The 13419-nt window shown below is 38.9% G+C and overlaps 1 protein-coding gene across 1 annotated transcript in view; it reads right to left on the bottom strand.

Annotated features, from left to right (window-relative positions):
* CYSLTR1 (cysteinyl leukotriene receptor 1) overlaps nt 1-12817 on the bottom strand; it is a 68996-nt gene extending 56179 nt beyond the window's left edge. The window contains exon 1 of the mRNA XM_061136557.1: nt 12353-12817. The gene's annotated coding sequence lies outside the window, so the exon portion shown is untranslated. The remainder of the gene's footprint in view (nt 1-12352) is intronic.
* Nucleotides 12818-13419: the final 602 nt, after the last annotated feature.

Genomic DNA, 13419 nt, shown 5'->3' with positions numbered 1-13419 from the left:
CTGAAAGAGACATGTGTACCCCAACGTTCATTGCAGCACTGTTTATAATAGTCAGGACATGCATGCAACCTAGATGCCCATCAGCAGAAGCATGGATAAGAAAGCTGTGGTACATATACACAATGGAATGTTACTCAGCCATTAAAAAGAAAACATTTGAATCAGTTCTAATGAGATGGATGAAACTGGAGCCCATTATACAGAGTGAAGTAAGCTGGAAAGAAGAACACCAATACAATATACTAATGCATATATATGGAATTTAGAAAGATGGTAACAATAACCCTATATGCAAGACAGGAAAAGAGTCACAGATGTATAGAACAGACTTTTGGACTCTGTGGGAGAAGGCGAGGGTGGGATGATCTGATAGAATAGCATTGAAACATGTATATTATCAATTGTGAAACAGATCACCAGTCCAGGTTTGATGCATGAGACAAGTGCTCGTGGTTGGTGCACTAGGATGACCCAGAGGGATGGGATGGGGAGGGAGGTGGGAAGGGGTTCAGGGTGGGGGACACATGTAAATCCATGACTGCTTCATATCAATGTATGGCAAAACCACTACAATATTATAAAGTAATTAGCCTCCAACTAATATAAATAAATGAAAAAATAAAATAAAATAATAAAATCACAATTACTTCTGCATCAGAAAAGTATGGTACTGGTGCAAAAAAAAAAAAAAAAAAGCAAAAGAAAAGAAATATAGATCAATGAATAAGGAGAGAAAACCCATAAATAAGCCAACACACTTATGGCCAATTAATATATGACAGAGAAGGCAAGACTACAATATTTTGGAAAGATAGTCTCTTTAACAAATAGTTCTGGGAAAACCATATATATATATGGACAGCCATATATATATATATATATATATATCTATATATATATATCTATAATGAATTTGAATAGTTACTTAACTCAGTACACAAAAATAAGCTCAAAATGAATTAAAGACCTAAATGTGAGACCAGACACTAAAAAATTCTTAGAGGAAAATGTAGGCAGAACACTCTCTGACATAAACTGTAGCAGTATCTTTTTCAATCCACCTCCCAGAATAATGGATATAAAAACAGAAATAAATAGATGATATCTACTTAAATGTCAAAGCTTTAGCACAATATGGAAACAATAAATAAATTGAAAAGACAGCCCCACACATGGGAGAAAATATTTGCAAATGATGTGGCTGATAAGGGATTAGTCTCCAAAATCTACAAATAGCTCATGATGCCTATAAGCATAAAAACAAGGAATCCAATCAAAAATTGGGCAGAAGACCTAAATAGACATTTCCCCAAAGAATACATACAGGTGACCAATAAGCACAAGAAAGATGTTTGGCATTGCTAGTTTTTAGAGAAATGCAAATCAGAACTAGAGTGAACGTTGGTTCACACCAACCAGGATGGCTATCATAAAAAAATCCACAAACAATAAAAGCTGCAGAGGGTGTGGAGAGAAAGGAACCCTTCTGCACTGTTGGTGGGAATGTAAGATGGTATAGCCACTATGGAAAACAGTACGGAAAATCCTTAAATATCTAAATATAGATCTACCATCAGTTCAGTTCAGTTCAGTCACTCAGTCCTGTCCGACTCTTTGCGACCCCATGGACTGTAGCCCTGCCAGGCTTCCCTGTCCATCACCAACTTATGGAGCTTGCTCAAACTCATCTCCATTGAGTCGGTGATGCCATCAAACTATCTTATCCTCTGTCATCTCATCCTCCTGCCTTCAATCTTTCCCAGCATCAGGGTCTTTTCCAAGGAGTCAGTTCTTCACATCAGGTGGCCAAAGTGTTGGAGCTTCAGCTTCAACATCAGTCCTTCCAATTAATATTCAGGAGTGATTTAGTTCAGGATTGACTGGTTTTATCTCCTTTCAGTCCAAGGGACTCTCAAGAGCCTTCCTCAACACCACAGTTCAAAAGCATCACTTATTTGATGCTCAGCTTACTTTATGGTCAAACTCACATCCATACATGAGTAGTGGAAAAACCAATACTTTGACTAGAAGGACCTTTGTCAGCAAAGTAATGTCTCTTCTTTTTAATATGCTGTCTAGGTTGGTCATAGCTTTTCTTCCAAGGAGAAAGTGTCTTTTAATTTCATGGCTGCAATCACCATCTGCAGTGATTTTGGAGCCCATGAAAATAAATCTGTCACTGTTTCATTGCTTCCCCATCTAGTTGCCATGAAATGATGGGACTGATGCCATGATCTTAATTTTTTGAATGTTGAGTTTTAAGCCAGCTTCTTCACTCTCCTCTTTCACTTTCATCAAGAGGCTCTTTAGTTCCTCTTCGTTCTCTGCCATAAGGGTGGTATCATCTGCATATTTCAAGTTATTGATATTTCTCTTGGCAATCTTCATTCCGGCTTGTTCTTCATCCAGCCCAGCATTTCGCATGATGTACTCTGCATATAAGTTAAATAAACAGGATGAGAATATTCAGCCTTGACGTATTCTTTTCCCAATTTGGAACTAGTCTGTTGTTCCATGTCCAGTTCTAACTGTTGCTTCTTGACCTGCCTACATATTTCTCAGGAAGCAGGTAAGGTGATCTGATATTCTTGTCTCTTTAAGAATTTTCTACAGTTTGTTGTGATCCACACAGTCAAAGGGTTTGATGTAGTCAATAAAGCAGAATTAGATGTTTTTCTGAAGCTATCTTGCTTTTTTGATGATCTAGTGGATGTTGGCAATTTGATCTCTGGTTCCTCTGGCTTTTCTAAATCCAGCCTGAACATCTGGAAGTTCTTGGTTCACGTACTGTTGAAGGCTCACTTGGAGAATTTTGAGGATTACTTTGCTAGCGTGTGAGATGAGTGCAACTGTGCAGTAGTTTGAACATTTGGCATTGCCTATCTGTATGATTGGAATGAAAACCGACCTTTTCCTGTCCTGTGGCCACTGCTGAGTTTTCCAAACTTGCAGGCATATTGAGTGCAACACTTTTACAGCATCATCTTTTAGGATTTGAAAATAGCTCAACTGGAATTCCATCACCTCCACTAGCTTTGTTTGTAGTGATGCTTCCTAAGGCTCACTTGACTTCGCATTCCAGGATCTGGCTCTAGTCTAACCACACCATTGTGGTTATCTGGGTCATGAAGATCTGTTATGTATAGTTCTTCTGTGTATTCTTGCCACCTCTTCTTAATATCTTCCTCTTCTGTTAGGTTCATCCTGTTTCTGTCCTTTATTTTGCCCATATTTGCATGAAATGTTCTCTTGTTATCTCTAATTTTCTTGAAGAGGTCTCTAGTCTTTCCCATTTTATTGTTCTCCTTTATATCTTTGCATTAATCACTTAGGAAAGCTTTCTTGCCTCTCCTTGCTGTTCTTTGGAACTCTGCATTCAGTGGGGTATATCTTTCCTTTTCTCCTTTGTCTTTTGCTTCTCTTCTCAGCTATTTGTAAGGACTCCTCAGACAACCATTTTGCCTGTTTGCACTTCTTTTTCTTGGGAATGGTATTGGTCACCACTTCCTGTACAATGTCACAAACCTCCATCCATAGTTCTTCAAGCACTCTGTCTATCAGATCTAATCCCTTAAATGTGATTTGTCTCTTCCATTGTATAATCGTAAGGGATTTGATTTAGGCTGTACCTGAATGGTCTAGTGGTTTTCTCTACTTTCTTTAATTTAAGTCTGAATTTTGCAATAAGGTTTCATGATCTGAACCACAGTAAGCTCCAAGTCTTATTTTCTTTGACTGTTTATGGCTTCTCCATCTTTGACTGTAAAGAATATCATCAGTCTGATTTTGGTATTGACCATCTGGTCATGTCCATGTGTAGAATTGTCTTGTGTTGTTGGAAGCGTGTGTTTGCTATGACCATTGTGTTCTTTTGGCAAAACTCTGTTAGCTTTTGCCCTGCTTCATTTTGTACTACAAAGTCAATCTTGCATGTTACTCCAGGTATCTCTTGACTTCCTACTTTTGCATTCCAGTCCCCTATGATGAAAATGATATCTTTTTTAAAATTAGTTCTACAAGATCTTGTAGGTCATCACACAACTGTTCAACTTCAACTTCTTTGGCATTAGTGGTGGGGGCATAGACTTGGATTACTGTGGTATTGAATGATTTGCCTTGCAAATGAACAGAGATCATTCTGTCATTTTTGAGATTGCACCTAAGTACTGCATTTCAGACTCTTATGTTGACTATGATGGCTACTCCATCTCTTCTAAAGGGTTCTTGCCCACAGTAGTAGATATTAAGGTCATCTGAATTAAATTCGCCCATTCTGGTCCATTTTAGTTCACAGGTTCCTAAAATGTCAATGTTCACTCTTGCTGTCTCCTGTTTGGCCACTTCCAATTTACCTCGGTTTATGGACCTACCATTCCAGGTTCCTATGCAATATTGTTCTTTACAGTATTGGACTTTACTTCTGTCACCAGTCATATCCACAACTGGGCATTGTCTTCACTTTGGCTCTGTCTTTTCATTCTTTCTGGAGTTATTTCTCCACTCTTCTCCAGTAGCATATTGAGCATCTACCGACCTGGGGAGTTCATCTTTCAGTGTCATCTTTTTGCCGTTTCATACTATTTATGGGGTTGTCAAGGCAACAATACTGAAGTGGTTTGCCATCCCCTTCTCCAGTGGATCCCATTTTGTCCAAATTTTCCACCATTACCCATCTGTCTTGGGTGGCCCTGGCATGGCTCATAGTTTTATTGAGTTATACAAGGCTGTGATCCATGTGATCAGTTTGTTTAGTTTTCTGTTTTCATTCTGTCTGCCCTCTGATGGATAAGGATAGATGCTTATGGAAGTTTCCTGATGGAAGAGAATGACTGTGGGGGAATTTGGGTCTTGTTCTGATGGGCAGGGCCATGTTCAGTAAATCTTTAATTCAATTTTCTATTGATGGTCAGGGCTGTGTTCCCTCACTGTTGTTTGGCCTGAGGCCAAACTATGGTATGGGTAGTGGCAGTAATGGAGACCTCCTTTAAAAGGACTTATGCCCACACTGTTGTATTCAGTGCCCCTGACTCAGTGCCCCTGTATTCAGACTCCCTGATTCTGGAGAGTCTTGGACACTCACAGGCAAGTCTGGCTCAGTCTCTTGTGGGGACACTGCTCCTTTCTCCTAGGTCCTGGTGCACACAAGGTTTTGTTTGTGCCTTTGAATTGTCTGTTTCCCCATTTCTGTGGAAGTTCTCTAATCAAATCCCACTGGCCTGCAATGTCAAATACCCTGGGGGTTCTCAGTCCTTTTGCTGGATCCCCAGGTTGGGAAATCTGTTGTGGGTCCTAGAACTTTCTTAACAGTGTGGTGTGACAATTTCTTTGGTATAATTATTCTGCAGTTTGTGGATTGTCTGCTCGGTGGCTCTATGGTGGGGCTAATCATGACCTCCTCTAAGAAGGCTTATGCTACACGCAGCATGTTCTGGGTCTGCTGCAACCAGAGCCCCTGTCCCCATGGCAGGCCACTGTTGACCCATGCCCCCACATGAAACACTCAAACACTCAAAGGCAGGTCTGGTTTGGTCTCTGTGGGTCCTCTGGGTCCTGGTGTGCACAAGGTTTTGTTTGACCTTCCGAGTGTCTCTGGCGGGTATGCAATTTGATTCTAAACATTATTTCGTTCCTCCTACCATCTTGCTGGGGCTTCTCCTTTGCCCTTGGATGTGGGGTCTTTTTTTGGTGGGATCCAACATTCTCCTTTTGATGATTGTTCAGCAGCAAATTGAAATATTGGAGTTCTCGCAGGAAAAGATGAACGCACACCCTTCTACACTGCCATCTTGTCTCATATGAGATCTACCATATGACCCTGCAATCTCACTCATGGGCATATATCCAGAGAAAAACATGGTCTAAAAGGATACATGCATTTCAATGTTCATTGCAGCTCTAACCAAGACATGGAAACAACCTAAAATTCCATTGACAGAGGACTAGATAAAGAAGATGTGGTTCATATATATAATGGAATATTACTCAGCCATTGAAAATAATGAAATAATGCAATTTGCAGCAACACAAATGGACCTAGAGAGAGTTATACTGAGTGAAGTAAGTCAGAGAGAGGAGAAATATTATATGATATCCCTTATATGTGGAATCTAAAAATATATGATACACATGAACTTATTTACAAAACAGAAACAGACTCACAAACTTCAAGTACCAGCTTATGTTTGCTGGGGTAAAAGATGGAGGGAAGGGATAATTAGGGAGTTTGGGATGGGCATGTACACACTGCTATATTTAAAATGGATAACCAACAGGGACGTACTGTGTATAGCACATGGAACTTTGCAGAATCTTATGTGGCAACCTGGATGGGAGGGGAGTTTGGGGGAGAATGGATACATGTATATGTATGGCTGATTCCCTTCGGTGTTCACCTGAAACTATCACAGCATTGTTAATCAGCTATACCCCAACACATAATAAAAAGTTTAAATCTTTTAATCTTTCCAGAATTCACATTGAGACTTGTACAAGTATTGTAGAGTTAGTGGTAATGAAAGGATTGGATCCTATTGAAAGGTCCTTAGAGTTGGCTGAGATTGCTGATGCTTAGAATGAGGCCCTTGTCTACAATGTAATGTTGGGAGCAGAAAGTAACTGGCCCTGCTGCCTCTACATACATTTAATTTTGTTACATATTTTATTCTCCTGGAATAGACTTAAAACTCTTCTGGAAAGTGGTTGTATTTTCAAGTTGCTTTCATATTTACCATTTTAAAGGATCTGAAAAATATCTCCATTTGTTCATTACTACATACAATATATGAAGATATCAAGAAATACTGATGTTCAGGAACTTGCTAGAGAACAGACAACTGATTAGAAGCCAAGGCTAGGATGAACTCTCAGTTATCCTGGCTCAATTTCATTCCCATTGAAATTCATTCAGCAAGGTAGTTTAGAGCAGCCACTGTTAGATTGCACCATTTATGACACCGTTCAAACTGGAATACAGTTTGAAGAAAAAAATCATGCTAGCCTATGTTAGAATAACTTTGTATTAAGTACTCACAGTGTATATGAGGTATGTGCAAGTTACTGGTGGTCAGGGTACATTTAAAAGAATAAATAATCTGATACCTTTCCTCAAGACTTTTTAAAAATCCTTTGAAGTGAAGTGAAGTGAAAGTCTCTCAGTTGTGTCTGACTCTTTGCAGCCCCACGAACTATACAGTCCATGGGATTCTCTAGGCCAGAATACTGGAGTGGGTAACCTTTCCCTTCTCCAGGGGATCTTCCCAAGCCAGGTATCGAACCCAGGTCTCCCACATTGTAGGCAGGTACTTGACGGTTGAGCCACAAAGGAAGCCCTTTGAGAGGAATTATATTTCCGTGGCTCTTATTTTTCAGGACTGTCTTCTTCCTCTTCACTGAAAGTGTAAGTATTGCATGAATTTCAGTCTTTGGTCATGTCTTGTATTTGATTTTTCTAAGCTGAGTAATTCTTATGATTTTGGCTGTTACACTCCCCAGATTTAATTTTGGCCTCCACCTCTTACCCATCATTCATGTTCAGGGTCATTATTTCCAACTATTCATTGGACATTGCTTTGAGTTTTTGCCATCTCCTCAAACCCAGTTGGTCAAAACACTTTACCCTCAAATTACGTATTTATATAAATAGTAGTAACATCGGTGCCCAGATCCCATAGTTTCAAAATTTCAGAGACAGCTCTGACATTTCTTTCCTATGCTGCCTATATCTAGTCACTCACCAACTTTCACCGATTACTCTTGAGTTACTCTTCATTCCATTTCCACTACCACCAAATAGCAGTGGAAGAGCCTCATTAACTGCTATTCTTTTCTCTCTTTTTAAAAGAATTAATTAATTTTAATTGGAGGCTAATTACTTTACAACATTGTGGTGGTTTTTGCCATACATCGACATGAATCAGCCATAGGTGTACATGTGTCCCACCATCCTGAACCCCCCTCCCACTTCCTTCCCCATCCCACCCTTCTGGGCTGTCCCAGAGCACAGCTTTGAGTGTCCTGCTTCATGATTCAAACTTGCACTGGTCATCTGCTTTACTTACGGTAATATACATGTTTCAATGCTATTCTCTCAAATCATCCAACCCTCACCTTCTCCCACAGAATCCAAAAAGCCTTTTTTACATCTGTGTCTCTTTTTTTGTCTTGCATATAAGGTCATTGTTACTGTCTTTCTAAATTCCATATATATACATTAATATACTGCATTGGTGTTTCTGTTTCTGACTTACTTCACTCTGTATAATAGGCTCCAGTTTCATCCACCTCTTTAGAACTGACTCAAATGCAGTTTTTATAGTTGAGTAATATTGCATTGTGTATATGTATCACAACTTCCTTTTCCATTCATCTACTGATGAACATCTAGGTTGCTTCCATGTCCTAGCTATTGTAAACAGTGCTGCTATGAACATTGGGGTACATGTGTCTCTTTCAGTTCTGGTTTCCTCGCTGCATATGCCCAGCAGTGGGATTTCTGAGTCGTATGGCAGTTCTACTTCCAGTTTTTTTTTTTTAAAGGAGTCTCCATGAAGGAAACTATAAGCAAGTTGAAAAGGCAGTCTGAGGAATGTGAGAAAATAATAGCAAATGAAGCAACTGACAATTAATCTCTGAAATATACAAGCAGTATATGCAGCTCAATACCAGGAAAATAAACAATCCAATCCAAAAGTGGGCCAAAGAACTAAACAGACATTTCTCCAAAGGAGACATACAGATAGGTAACAAACACACGAAAAGATGCTCAACATCATTCATTATCAGAGAAGAGGAAATCAAAACCACAATGAGGTACCATCTCACACCAGTCAGAATGGCTGGCATCCAAAAGTCTACAAACAATAAATGCTGGAGAGGGTGTGGAGAAAAGGGAACCCTCTTACACTCCTGGTGGGAACTGCTACTCTTTTTAAGTGGTCTCTCCATCTCCAGTTTTCTATAAATGTACTCAGGTATATGAAAATCTGCTAGATTTGTCTACTAAAAATATTTTTTTCTATCAGGTCTTCACTTATTCAAAGTTTGCTACTATGATTACCCCTTAAAAAGTGCTTGGAATTCAATGGCTAATAATTTGGCCTTAAATTTCTATCCAGATTTATTTTGTGTTACCTCAACACAATCCCAGATCAGGGTCCTCAGTGTACCTTGTAGGTGTCAAACTCAGTCATGACACAATATGTTTCTCACATCATTTCTGTGACTAGAATTGAATTTAAACAATGCATATTTACCACTTACTATGTGCAGAGAAAGTTTGTTCATCATGGTTCCATATTCTAGATATTCTTCTAGACCTATCTCATTTTATCTTCTCTGTGACACCTTCTCCAGTCATCCCAGCCCACTGTTTTTTTTTTCTTCCTAAATGCCTTTGCCATTAAAAAAACACTGGTTTACCATCTCATATTTTTATGTTCTGTCATTCTTTTAAGAAAGATTAATTAATTTATTTTAATTGGAGGATAACTACTTTATAATATTGTGATGGCTTTTGCCATACATCAACATGAATCAGTCACAGGTATACATGTGTCCCCCCCATCCTGAACCCCCCTCCCACCTTCCTCCCCACCCTATCCCTCCGGGTTGTCCCAGAGCACCAGCTTTGGGTGCCTTACTTCATGCATCAAATTTGCACTGGTCATCTATTTTACATGTGGCAATGGGCATGTTTCAGTGCTATTCTCTCAAACCATCCCACCCTCGCCTTGTGCCACTGAGTCCAAAAATCTCTTCTTTACATTTGTGTCCCCTTTGCTGCCCTGCATGTAGGATCATTGGTGCCATCTTTTTAAATTCCATATATCTTCCCACCAACATGGTAATTTCCTGAAAGGCAGGAACTACATCTAACTTTACTTTGTGGTACATATTGTATTGAGCTTAATTGAAGATTGTTTAACTGAATTACAAGAGATTTGAGCTATTTTAATAAGAACATAAAAGTAACAAAATAGATCAGAATAGTGGTCCATACAGAGCTATTTAATAGAACGATAGGTTAAAGAAAGTTTGCAGGTTGAGTCCAGTGTGAATTCAGCATTTAGGTGTCTTCCTAGCCCAGAATCATCATTTTCATTTTCTACTATCTTTTCTCTCCCATCTTTAGTCAAGCTTTTGATTTTTCAGGAACTTTTTATCTGAGATAAAAGCAAAATTCACCCATGGTGCTGAAAATTATAAATTTTCCTTTGCAGTACTGCTTATTAATAACAAGATATTAAAGGAACAGCACTGATCCTTAAGATAGATATCAAACCTTGTGGATTTGATGCCATGAAGAGTATCTATCATAATTTCCCAAGTAACACAGATAGCTCTGCATGGACCGCTAGTCTGATCTATTTTGTTACTTTTATGTTCTTATTAAAATAGCTCAAATCTCTTGTAATTCAGTTAAACAATCTTCAGCTAAGCTCAATATAACATGTACCACAAAGTAAAGTTAGATGTAGTTCCTGCCTTTCGGGAAATTACCATGTTGGTGGGGAGATACATGGAATTTAAAAAGACAGCACCAACGATCCTACATGCAGGGCAGCAAAGGGGACACAGATGTAAAAAGAAGAGACTTTTGGACTCAGTGGCACAAGGCGAGGATGGGATGGTTTGAGAGAATACCTCTGAAACATGTAAATTGCCACATGTAAAATAGATGACCAGTGCAAATGACTGATGCATGAAGCAAGGCACCCAAAGCTGGTGCTCTGGGACAACCCGGAGGGATAGGGTGGGGAGGAGGGTGGGAGGGGGTTTCAGGATGAAGGGGGGACATATGTATACCTGTGGCTGGTTCATGTTGATGTATGGCAAATTCGCCTAAATGATGAATTCGCACTGGACTCAACCTGCAAACTTTCTTTAGCCTACCATTCTATTGCTTCCCTTGTGGCTCAGCTGGTAAAGAATCTGCCTGGGTTTCTTTACCAATGTGGGAAACCTGGGTTTGATCCTTGGGTTGGAAAGATCTCCTGGAGAAGGAAAAGTCTACCCACTCCAGTATTCTGGCCTAGAGAACTCCATGGACCGTATAGTCCACGGGGTCGCAAAGAGTTGGACACTATTTTCACTTCACTTCACTTTACTATTCTATTTGGGTTCATGGGCTGATTTATTTCATTTGCAGGAAGGGACTCGCTAGTATAGTCATTTAAATATCATGGGGGCCTGGAGGACAGCTTTTATTAAGGGGACTGAAGTAAATACAGTACTTTAGGTTGTTTACTTACAGTGTAAACACAGACTGCTTTTAGTTCTGATTGAACAATTAATAATAAAACAGCAACAGAAAGTTTTCTGAATAATTTAAATAGATACCATAAACTTGATTTTGTTGTAGTAGAGATTATAAATTTAAAATTATCTGGAAACAAATTTCACCAACATATTTGAAATGCAATGCAATCTCAACTCTGAGTTTAGTTACATTTTTTTTTTTATTAATAGCCTGAAAAATCCTTTTTCTAGATTTCAAAATAATCAGAGGATTGGAAGGCAGAACCACTGAATTCAAGTTAGTTTTTGTTTTTGCTTTTTAGCTATAGATGGAATCCACCAACCCATTTGTTTACTTTTGAAAACAACTCTTTGCTTTTAAGTAGAAGGATTCTCCTGGCCAAAGATTTTGATTAAAATATATGAAGTGGTAGGCCTGTTTAAACCTGGTATAAGTCAGATATGTCCAAGCTACTAAATCATCTAATTTCCTTATATTCTTTTATAATTGTGAAAGCTTTCTACTTGCAGTTTCTAGTCAGAACTTGCCAATTCTAGTTGTGTGGCAAGTTTCCAGAAAATTTCTTAACCCCTTTGAATTTATTTTTTTGCAAAACAGAAATAACAACACTTACTTGTTTAAATTGCAGAATATTGATAGATTCAAGTAGGATAATTAATATGAAACTACCTTGTGAAGATACCAAATCAGTCTTCACTAGTGGGTTTACCTTCAGCAGTCACTGTATATTTTATTTGTATGTTAAAGGAAACTGCTACTACAGTTTAGAGAAACTCCACTGAGCCCTTAATAAAGAATAAAAAAATATCCCTTACTTTTCTTACTTGATTGCAAAGGTGCTGGAGGCTTGGGGAGTGTCCCTTCTGTATTTTGTCACATTGAACCCCTAACAGAAGCACTGAGCAATACTTGTTGACTGACTGATTAGATTATTGAATCTCTATCCAATAAATAAAGCAGAAAGAATCATACTAGCAGCCCAATTTAAAGCAAGCAAGGCAAATTATTTATCCTCAAACTCCTGGGAATTTGCTAAAATCTACCATCAGCAGAAAGCCTGGTTCTAGCACTGAAAAAAACATTGAATCTGCTTACCTGTTAACTTCAAGGTTGACAATTTAGGGTCTTTTGCATTCACTCTCAGAAGCAAGCTCCAGGTCTTCAGTTAATCCAATCTATCCATCCCTTGGAAAGCTAATCATCGTTGGTCAGCTGTACAGTAAATTTGAATACCCTGGAGGTCCTGAAAGTAAACACCATTCACAGTGTGCCTGCTCTTTTAGGCAAACTTCTTTGAAAAGATGAGTTGTTGCTATTTTCAAGAGGAGAGGAGGGCAGGGCACATATGCTAGCCAATGTATACAAATTCTTCTTCCTCTTTCAGATCAGTCCTCAAGCTGTTTAAAGCACGCCTCAATTTGGTTACTCTGGTTCAAAGTGGGGGAAGGGGAAGGCAGAAAGAGAGAAGAATAGAAACTGGACTTGCAGGTTGTTGTGTGTATAAATGAACTTTTATCCCTAGCTCCAGCAACGGAATCCTCAGGAAATCACACAGCTGCTCTGAGATTGGAAGCAGGAAGGAGTATACTCTGTCCAGTTTAGTTCTCTCTGATTTTTATGATTTGGGGGAGTGGTTAGACTATTTGTAGGTGGAGAAGTATAATCCTACCAGTATATGCTAATATAACCGTCAGCATGTGAAACCTGATCTTAGGCAAGATAAATTTCACATCTCTCTCTCACTGACAATTATGGCTCTATCTGCATTCTAAAAATCCTTCTCCTTTCTGGTGTCTTATGTCCTGAAAAATAAATGTCTTAGGTTGAATTTGGTTTCTCAAAATCCCCACGGCAATACATTACCTCCATTGAATTAAAAATGATTTTTTTTTTCTTTCTGTCACACTAAGAATGGTCTGGAATGACTGGGTTTTCTGTCTGTGGGCCTGTGTTAGGAATTTAGAAGAAATTTGTCTTTGGCTAGGCTCTGGGATATTGGAGCTTTGGGATACTCTGTCTGCTTCTGGAGAAAGGGATATAGCAGTCTGTTATGTGTTGACTGGAACTCGGGGCAGCACTTTGATGTTATGAACCAAATGGATAATAATACCCTAATGTGAGTTGGTTACCTCAATTGTATTGAGTTATATTAAGATATTTCA

Source organism: Dama dama, chromosome X (assembly GCF_033118175.1).
Source record: "Dama dama isolate Ldn47 chromosome X, ASM3311817v1, whole genome shotgun sequence".
In the NCBI taxonomy this organism is placed as follows: domain Eukaryota; kingdom Metazoa; phylum Chordata; class Mammalia; order Artiodactyla; family Cervidae; genus Dama; species Dama dama.
The sequence above is the reverse complement of the archived record's forward strand: the minus strand, read 5'-3'. Positions and strand labels throughout refer to the sequence as shown.